Here is a 7,470-nt window from a genome sequence, read left to right as displayed (position 1 = left end):
TCAATTCTGCATGATTGACCTTGTTAATTATGGAATCACCTGGTGATTATATTAACAATGTTGTGGATAATTTCATTAGCTTTATAGAAAGTCTAGGGTCACCCTTATTGGATACTTATATCTCTAGTTATGGTTAAAACAAGTGACTGTGGTGCTGCTGTCCAGATTTCTCTACATGTGCTAGGTGATTGCTATAGCTTGCTCTTGTTTTGGCTAAACATGTTGGTTAGTTCTTGATCAATGCTTAGGTGCAATATCTGAACTTAAGTTTACTTATGTGCCATACCTAATATGCTTGCTATCCCTTTATAATAGGCTGTGTGATGTTTAGTTAAATAACTCTAGGTGCCTATGTCTTACATGATCTTAGGTTGCCTTGAATGCTATTATGTGATGCATCTCATATTGTCATTCTTCATATTCATGCACTTGCATCTTGCATCTTATCTAGGTAATCTAGATGAACCACATGAAGGTCGGGATGTTGGAGCTAAACCCGAAGATGGTGTATAGTGGACCTATCCCAAAGATGGAAGGACCCCTGGAGTATATGCCTGAACAGGAGATGCTCACCAAACGAGTGTCATCTAACAAACACTAACCTAGTGTTGGATCACGAGCAAGCCTCGAAGCATTCTAAGCTCCTATGTTTTTACAAATATCACTGAGTCCTTTATGTTTGATGCATTAGGTTATAAGAGTTGATTGGAACCACTTGATGCATATAAATTCCTTGTCTAGAAATATACCTTTAACCCTATGTACATCTAGGATCGAATATATGCTTAGCCATGCTTAGACCGGTAGAAGTTAGGTGATTTCCTATCACCTGCGAGATATAGGTGGATACCGAAGCACGGTTGGCTATATTTGCTATCGTAGAAAAGAACCATGGGGTAATGTAAATGGAGACCAGGCGGGATGTCGATAGAGAAGCAACAAGACATGGAGGTCTTGGGTGTGGATCTATCCCTGTCTGTGTCGATTAAGGACCATACCATTGTTGGCCCTTCTGACAAGATTGAACGCATGCCTATCACTTAGCTGGCCGGATAACTCGTTCCGACCACAAAGCCAAGTAGCTCAACTCAGGCCAGGCCCCATTCAATAAAAGTGCACACTCTGGATGGTAGTAAGGATGTGCGGGGAGCCAGACGTGAGCCCAAGTGTAGGGTAGTCCTGATCGTCCTGGTAGTTGGTTGTCTCTAATTGTGCGGCGCTGGACGAACCCACAAAATGTGTACCTAAGTTGTACCAAAAGTGACCTAAGGCTACCGTGGCTGGTAGACCTAGGTTTGTGTTAGGAATAAATTTCTAGCTGGTTGAAATCGATTCGAATCGCCGTCTCTCCCGGATAGTGAGAAACTTGGCTAGCACCAACATCATAGTAATTAGATTATGGAATATGATGGTTGGATAAACATGAAGTTACTACACCGGCTATGGTTACTATTGTATGCTATTAAAATGATATATCACATGTTTGGCACACGATAGTTGCTAATCTAGAGATGGATAGTTATAATTAACTTGATGACAGAATTATAATTGTATAACTGAGTTAATCGCTTTTTATGCAAAATGTTGTCAAGCTACCTCCACCTATAAAGCCTTACATGATCCTTGGAGTCATTTTATTTCTGGTTTATGACGGGTAAGTCTAGCTGAGTACATTCGAGTACTCAGGGTTTATCCCACCATGTTGTAGGTGAAGTTCTTTGCCTGCTAACAATGGTGGCTAACTGCCGGTGGGCTCAGTGACTCTATATTTACTTCTCATCTATATGATTTTAACTGAGGATGTCACTTATGCTAGCAATGTATTTGGAACTTATATTAATGTAATCATTTGAAAGCTATGTTGTTTTCACTAATCGGTTTTAAAACCCAAACTTGTACTATTATTTGTGAACCCATTTGTAATAATATTTCCGCTGCAACTCTGCATATGTGATGTGTATTTGCTTAATCACGTGGTCTTGGTTGTGATGTTGATTTACCGAGGACCTTCGTGACACTCGACGGACTACCGGGTTTATATAAGTGAAAGTATGTGCGTGTCAACGTGTTAGCGAAGATAGCCGTACTTGATCTTGTATAAATTGGGCGGTTCTATCATAAGGAACATCTGAGATGTTTGTGTCCCAAGGTCCACAATCAATCCAAAATCACACACAAGTCAATTTATGATTTATTCTAATTATGTTGGCTTTAATTAATTAAAGGCATGTAATTAAGTGGATAATTAAAAATTATCAAAATAGTACCAAACTTTTTGTGGAGCTAGGATATTGCACATAACATTTACAAAAAAAGTTTCATGATTAAAAGATATTTATTTTAGCCTATAAAAATCATGAAAGGTGTATTTATTAATTAAAAGAGGTAATTTTTAAGCATGCAAAAACTATTGATTTTGATCATTTCATATTTTTCTAGGTAGAGCGTCCAAAGATAAGCTTACAAAAATATTCATAATTTTATCATGCTTCTATATTTTTCTAGGAATTTAACAAAAAAGTGCATATATTAACATTTTCTGGAAAGAATAAAACCAAAGAAAATCATTTTGCACTCAGACCCCGCTAGCCACAGTGACTGACAGAGGGGGCCTAGTCACGCGCATAGTACTAGCCACGCTGACCGTGATGGTGCAGACTTTGACCGGTGGGTTCTCACCGCTGTTGAGGACTCCGGTGATGGCAAAAACATCTACATGATTGCAGTGGTCTAGCACATCGATCAAGGGTACTGGATGAACCTCTACTACACCGTAGCTGATTCGACAGTGACCATGGCAGCCGGCAATGCTCTAGCGAGGCAGAACACACCAACAACAAGGTCTCTGACAACGGGGATGGTACTAGTGGCTTCCCTACAGCCTACTACACCCAAACAAGGTGATGATTGAACTGATAACGGCATCGCGCGAGCTCTACGCCGTTCATGGCGGCCACGGTGACGCGGTGAGCTGCACACCGGCCATGAAGGGTCGATAGAGGTAAAACGAAGGCGAGCAACACAACTAGTAGCTCACCATGTGTTGGTATTTATTAACTTGTCACTTGTTTTAAGTAGCCACCTATGATATGCCTATATCTTCTAGCATTACTTGTACTAGGTTGTCATCCCTAATGATGGTGCTAGAGATGCTTGTTGGTTTTATGTAGTATTACTATTAGAATGATACTAAGTAGTTCTTATTATTTCATGTAACTAGAAAGAATATATAGATATGAATGAAATGGAATCTACAAGCGCACAGATAATATACCATTGTAGCACTTCACCCAAGAGTATTGCAGGTATCGTTATTTATATTTTTACCACAGGGAAGGTCTAGCATGGTCATGTATTGATAACTTATACTATTGATAAAGAAGTAAACCATAACCAATATTCTACTCATAACGGGGTAAGTCATAGGATAAGATATATGATAAGTATTAATTAATAATAATGATAAATCACTCAGAGTACTTTTTTCTATAGCATAAACATGGTTAGGTAGAATATTAGAGGAATAATTCCTAAGTCATTCTTAATTATAAGTCAAAGCATACATTGATTAGTGCAATTATACCTAGTAGTCATTGCTAAGACCATCGTCATATCTACACATAAGGGATATTACTAAGAAAGATTAAGAACAGAGCTTGTCTTCCTTCATAACTACATCCTACATGCATACCTATATTGGGGGAGTGGACTACAAAGGACTCAACGGGAGTGTCACATCTGTGATCTACCACATGACCCAGAATATAGGGTGTATTCGCAGGTAAACAACATATAAGCACCATGCTTACACAATATCGATCACCCACCCATGGATCCTTAGAGTGAGCGCTATACAAACTTATGCATGAACATGATGATAATCCAACTATACTAAGTATATAATCAAAGTAGATGATGAATATTATAACTAAGAACATGAATATTGTGAATACCAATGTTATCATAACAATTGTAGCAAACATGTAAAAGTAATGAGACATAGAAAAGAGAGGGGGTACAAAGATTATACCAAACCATGCTCTTGACACGATCAGGAATCCAAGCGAAGCCTGCTTGCCTCTCTCTAGACCTAGCCTAATTAGCTATGCCCTAGAATTTATGGAGCTCTAAGGATGATTAGGGTTTCTGTCTTCTCAAGTGACTTAATGACTAGGTGTCCTCCTGGCGGGTGGTAGAGGCTAGTATATATAGGCCAAAGCATCAATCCTGAGCCCTCGGATCAAACTAACTTGAATAAACATCATAGATGCAATCTCAAGGCGGTGGGGAACTGACGTAATGAGGCAGGACTCACATGTGAGCCCTAGGGACCGGCTGGCCTGCCTGGTGGCATCTCACCCTCTACTTTGGTGTGGAGTCCTCTCGAGTCTTCTTAAACCTTCTGGGGTTATTTTCATCATGGATAAGCACGATTAATTCTAACATCTAGGTCCACCTTGACAGTTTTCTAGATAAACCCTGTAGAAAATATAGATTCACCAAAACTCGTAGAATTTATTAGTTTAAACCCCTAGACCTTTATTGATGATTATATTTATGCCCTTATGCATGTTATATTGACGGTTTATAATGGTTGTTAACTACCATCAACACCATGATAGCACGGAGCCAGGTGGTTGAAGTGAGGAAGCAACAGAGGCGGCTGCCGTCATTGAGGGCGGTTGCAGCGGCACGGACACAACAGCGAGGTGATGTTCTAGTACAACCTAAAGAGAAATGGTTCAACCATCATGAAGATGAGCTATATAGGACTAAGGTGGATACGGAACAAGATAGAGGAGGGAGCGAGGACGACCACAGAAAGGCCACGGTGAGGGTGACCTCGGTGGTGATGGTGAGCCGCCATGGCGAGAATCTGCGTGTTCAGCCAAATTCATTGGTGAGGGGCGGCATGAGTGATTTAGGGAGATGCGCGAGGAGCAAGCGGAGTTGGGAGCATGAGGAATTAGGCGGTGGTGCAGCAGTGGTGGCAAATTGCATCTATAAAATGAGTTTTGCCGGCGGCGAGCAAGACAGGAGGGAGAGAAGGGCGTCGATGACTCGGTCTAGATAAGGATGAGGCGAGGCGGTTGCGGTACGCCAGTAGTAGCTAGAACATGGCTAGGCAAGCTACTGCATGCCATACGCATGTGAAGCAGTGAGAGCGGCGTCGACTCTAGCGAAGTAGGCAGACTGCATGCTGCTGCCACCGATGAATAGGACAACTGAACCCTAACCCTAATCTTCTCTCCTCTTTTTCTCCTGATTCCAAACATCAACTCATGATTCTCCAAGAACAAGACTTGTTCATCTTCATGCAGGCTCCAACTTTGCTTAAGGAACTGATATAAAAAACTCACTAGTTTTCAAGATCTTGGTTTCCAAACAATTTTAGTTTAGGGTTTCTGGAATTGATTTGTTTTGCTACTTTGGAGATTTAATTAGCAATTAATTAATTGCCAAACTCATCAACCAAAACCATCATTGGTTAACATAAGGATTGTACCAATCAATGATGTAATAGTTGAATCAAATTTATTTGAAAAAAATCATTTTAATAATTCCTCCAAAATTGAATTCAAATTTAAATTCCAATGCTTACCCACTAATGAGTAAGTGTTGAAATTCACTTTCAAATTCAAATCTAGAATCACATTTTAGTTGGTTGGACTTGAATTCATGCCCACACTTGACACTAGTGAAAACCACACACTTCACACCTCAAAGTTTATTAGGGCACAATTCCAAGTTCTTTTAGTGAAATTCAAAAATACAAGGTCACAAAGTACCTTAAAAGAAATTTTTGGTTGAAGCACAACACACCACATATGCATTGCATCTTTAACAAGGCCACCGTAGCCAGTCGAGAATGAACGGCATGTGCGTGTGCGGCCGACGCGCCAACGATGGCACCAGAGCGCGGTGACCGCGTCCAGACACTGGCACCAGCCAGAAACGTGCCAAGCACGCAATTTAAAGCGCTCTAAAAATCAAACTCGTTGATTCAAATGCCAAACCAGTTTTTCTATACTCAAAAGGGTAGGTTAACCTACTAAAACAAGCCCTAATACCGCACCATTACTTAACCCAAATCTCCTACAAAAATTGTTGAACTTAGCTTCGTCGAACCATCTTCTGACTTAATAAAATTGACTAAGTTTTTGCTCGGATTCGCGTCAACTTCGATTTCTAAGCTACCAACCATGCTAGCTTGGGAATTCATTTCTCGATCGCAAGTATTTCATCGTCACGTATGAAGTTTGTACTACAAACTTTATTGAAGTTTTGTATATGCGTTCTATAGCATTTTCATTCAGTAAAAATTCATTTAGAACCCTAAGTGATACAGCGCGACATGAAATATAACATTTGTTTCGTGTTTCCGATGAACGTTTCGAGTAACAAGAATTGATTTACACTCTATAATTCATTTATTATATAAACATGATGCATATGCAGTGTTTTAGCAAAAGACTCTATAGTGTAACACCGAGGGTGTTATAAATCTACCCCCTAAAACCAAATCTCGACCCAAGATTTCATGTGCCTAGTGTGGGAAAGGAGATAGGAATTACATTTCAACATAACAACTAGCTATTAGAACTAGAGAGAAGATGGGGTAATGCTTCAATATAAAGCTCTCTTGTTCCCACGTGGCTTCATCCTCTGAGTGGTTCTACCACTACACCTTGTAAAACTTTACCACATTGTTCCTTGTCACTCTTTCCTTTTCGTCCAAGATTTTGATAGGGTGCTCAATATAAGTCAAATCAGGCTGGAGGGGAAGCCCTTCAATTTCCATAGCTTCATCAAGGACCTTGAAAGGTCCTAATGGCTAGAGGGGGGTGAATAGCCTAATAAAAATTTCTACAACAACACTTAACCAAATGGTTAGACAATTATGAGGCGAAGCGAGTGTTGCACTAGCCTACTTAAAATGCAAGCCACCTACCACAATTCTAGTTTAGATAGTGTCTATTCACACAATAGCAAAGACACTATCCTATGTTAGTGTGCTCTCAAAGACTAACTAAAGAGCCACACCAACCAAGCAAGCAAGCTCTCACAACTAGCTACACTAAAGAGCTTGTCAACTAGTTTGCGGTAAAGTAAAGAGAGTGGTTAGGATAGTTATACCGCCGTGTAGATGAAGAACCAATCAATCACAAAGATGAATAACAATAAAGACCAATCACCTCGGAATCAATGATGAAGACAATGATTTTTTACCGAGGTTCACTTGCTTGCCGGCAAGCTAGTCCTCGTTGTGGCGATTCACTCACTTGGAGGTTCACGCGCTAATTGGCTTCACACGCCAAACCCTCAATAGGGTGCCGCACAACCAACACAAGATGAGGATCACACAAGCCACGAGCAATCCACTACAGTACCTTTTGGCGCTCCGCCGGGGAAAGGTCAAGAACCCCTCACAATCACCACGATCGGAGCCAGAGACAATCACCACCTCTG

Source organism: Miscanthus floridulus, chromosome 19 (genome assembly GCF_019320115.1).
Source record: "Miscanthus floridulus cultivar M001 chromosome 19, ASM1932011v1, whole genome shotgun sequence".
Classification (NCBI taxonomy): domain Eukaryota; kingdom Viridiplantae; phylum Streptophyta; class Magnoliopsida; order Poales; family Poaceae; genus Miscanthus; species Miscanthus floridulus.
This window is presented reverse-complemented; position numbering follows the sequence as displayed.